This window comes from Parasteatoda tepidariorum, chromosome X1, assembly GCF_043381705.1.
Source record: "Parasteatoda tepidariorum isolate YZ-2023 chromosome X1, CAS_Ptep_4.0, whole genome shotgun sequence".
NCBI classification, from domain to species: Eukaryota; Metazoa; Arthropoda; class Arachnida; order Araneae; family Theridiidae; genus Parasteatoda; species Parasteatoda tepidariorum.
Window position 1 is genome coordinate 29,617,225 of NC_092214.1, and position 3,877 is coordinate 29,621,101.

A 3,877-nucleotide genomic window follows, 5' to 3' on the forward strand; every position below is an offset into this window, starting at 1 on the left:
TATAAACTGAGTTTTTTTCTGTATTTCTGTAACTTTAAAATTATTCACATTTTAAACGGATAAAGGTAATAAGTACAATTGTGATATCCACAGTTAGCAGTATAATAACCAGACAACTGGAATAATTTTAGTTTTAATGATCAATTTTTCATGTATTATGTTGATCATCAAATGGACATTATGTCCATTGAAGACTGAGACAAAATTTATTTGCAGGTCCCTATGTATGTATTGATCTTTTACAGCTTATGTCCCATGACTTAATTTATTAGTTGGAATAAATTAAGTCATTTTATGATAATTTTATTAGCTGGTAATTTTATTAGCTGGAATAAAATTCCAAATAAAATTTTTAAACATTCAAATTAATTTATAATATAGTTTTCAATAAATGTAATAGCACAGAAATTAGTATATTTTAGAATGCCTGTGGGATGCATTTTAACATATCAGATACAACTAAATTGCTATGTCCTAGCCTTCTTCGCCTCGTATTTAATTACAATTAAACCTGTTAATTACGAATAATTTTGATTTACCTAGTTGTAGAACTTGCTCAGTATATATTATATAGTACACAGTTAATCTAACGTATAGTTTTAATATTATTTTTGGGTAAAATTCAAACATTTTTTTTATTGTTATTCCGGGATTTTTACCATAATTATTATACTAATCCGCTCTGTTACCATAATTATTGTACTCACCCACTCTGTTACCATAATTATTGTACCAAATAATTTCTGTTGAGTTGGCAAAAATGTGTCCCATGTCAACCGAGATATACTACTTTTTAGATAAGGCAGCCAGTTTAGAAATTTTCAATAATTTTCTGTATTCTAAGAAAATAAAGTATTTTAACGGTGTTGTTGTTTTATTTATTCCCCCCTCTGTTGCCAGAAAAATTGTCTTAAATTTATTGTTTAAGGGTTCATTTAATTTTTTAATGACAACATCAAATTATGCTTTTCAGTTTTGTATAAACACTTCTTTTCAAAGGAACCTTCCCTGTAAATTGCCTCGCAGTATCTCTTTTTCCCGCTGTTACTCCTTCACTCTATTACCATGGTCGTGGTAATTAATTGTACATGTAAATTGTTTTAAGCTAAAAATGAACTTTATCGATTTTTGTTTTGTATTTGTAACACTGCTAAATTTTCTGATTAAATTTAAACTAAAAAAATAAAAAATAAGTTTTTTCATTTTTAAGTCCAGAAAATTTTTTCCAGCAGTACTGTTATCGCATATAGATTAAAATAAAAGATTCGATTTAAAGGTTCTCAAACTATGACTTTTTTACTCTCTTTGGTGAAAGAACTTTATAGGTGAAGAAGTAGCTGATTCTGGCAGTATTGTGTTGATGGCTGATTCTAACTAAAGAGCCCATTCTGGCTCTAAACTCCATATTCAATTAGTTCAGCCGAATAAAATAATAACAAAAATCTCTGATTAGAGGAAAATTACATAATGTTATTGCTAAGCTTTTAAACCTTATTATACAACTCCTTATACTTTCACTTCTTAAACTGATTTTAAAGCCTATAATTTTTTAAGACGATTTTAGTAGTTAACGGCAAATAATTTGATTTAATGGATTCACTAACTATTACTAACGGAAATCATTCGAGCATTTACTGGTATTCCTTTTGTTTCAATAGTACCATGCTGTGTACCCAAATCACCTGGTGAGGCAAAGCTTAAATACATTAACTTAGATAACCAAAGATTGCGAAGGAATTTAATTAAATTGTCATGCTTTTAAGGAACTTTTCCTTATTGACGTGCAAGTTACGTCTAGATGATCGAAACAAGATGAAAACAAACATGTTCTTCTTTTTCTGGCTCAACAACTTAATTAGTTTAGGTGGCACGAAACTCATTCGGCCGTTCAACTGTGCGTATTTTTTGTTTGGTAGTTAATTTAATTCAAACAGCATACCAGCTTCATCAAATAAATAATGCCAATTATGAAACAAATAACTTAAAAAGTTTGAAAAACAATGTAAAAAGTAAAAGTAGGAAGTTAGCATTTTTGTAATGAATTATATTTTGGGGGTCTTATTTGGAAATGATTTGAAAATTGCCTCTCCCACAAACATACCACACAATCACGTATATTTTGCGCAAGCTTCGTAAAAATCTGAGATTATCCAGTAGTAACTACGTTACGCAGGACATCTGTACGTAAATATGAGGGACGTTTTATGTAAGTGTTATGTGTGACCCCAGATGAGTGCACCAGAAGTGCCGACAGGGTCACTTCTTGACGACATTTTAATCAATTCTATAAATGTAAATGCATTATTTTTAACTAACAACTAAACACATTTTACTCAGCTAGAGGGGCACATACTCATTATATTCTCACTGATAATATCACTGCATTCAAAACAATATTAAGAGTCATCATCATCGAATAAATTATTATATTTTAGGCTTATTTATGAAAACATATTATAAATTAAATAAATGTATATATATTTGAGAACCTAAATTTGCGAAATTCACACTTGTAAAAGTGAATTTGGGAAATTTTATTGTATATTTATATAGGAAAAATAGTGAAAATGTATGTATTATATTTTTCTTTAAATAAATATTTTTTGCAATGACATTGCTAATGATTTTCTTTAAAATCCAACCATTAATGATGATTCTTTTTAAAGTTCTTTTTGAAAATTCCGTTTTCTGCAAAATGGTATCTAGTTCATTGGGTAACTTTATGATTAAAAATGCAATAAGGCAGTCATAATAAAGAAAATGATTAGCATAAATTTTGTAATTGAAAATCACTGTCGTTTAGTTACAACCTCTAAATTATGTATACAAACATAAAAAAAATAAAATTACTGACATTCTGTGGATAATTTTATTGACATAAAATTTTGAACATCGAGAACTTAAGTTTAATTTATCTTTAATCTTCAAAGAAAAATGCAAAAAATATTTCTTTAAAAAAAGCAATTTTGAAGAAGAAATTTTGAAATTAAATCATTTGTCATTTTACAGCTTAAAAAGAAAAATCTGTAGTTCGTTCATTCAAATTTAATTTTTTTTTCTAAAAATTGAATTAGATTTTTTTTGTGTGTATTTTAACAGTCAATCGTACCAGAATAGTAGGAAATCTTTCCTGAAGACTAATTAATAAAAAAGTGAGAAGTACAAAAAGATGGGTCCTGACTTACTTTTGAATGTTTAAGCTAGAAGTTGCTTTTTTGTATTAAGTTTATTTATTTATTTAGTAAATCCAAGATTACATATTTTAAATTCCAAAATTTGTTGCTATAATTAACATCTCTATTAATTTTTTATTGGCCCCGAGATTATTAATTATATATATTTCAAATAAATAATGAAATTTACAAGCGCTACTAGATTTTTCGGTGACAAAATGAAGGAATAAAAAAATCATTAATTTTTTTTCTCACTCCAAATATAAAATATGAAAAATTTATTTATACTTATTAGGTTAATTTCAAGTGTTTCTTACTCGAGCTTAGTTCTGACTTACTATAGAAGGTCCCTGAAGACTCGTAAGCCGTAAGCATTGCTTATTTTTAGTAATTTTATTTATTTATTTATTTATTAAATCCGAAATTACACATTTCAAATAAATTTTAAAATTCGCTGTCACTACTAAGTTTTTGAGTGACTAAATGAAAATTAAATTTCACAACGAAATTTTTTTTCCTCACCCCAAATATGAATTGAAAAAAAAAATTTTTTTACACCAACGAGTAAATGCATACTCTAAATTATTTTTTTTTTCTTTCTTTATTTTGAGAAAATTTTTAATTCCTTCTTAATGTCAAAGCAAATTTGCACCCTATTATAGTTCAGGATACCAATATTATAGTTCGACGCTGGCCCATTTTTT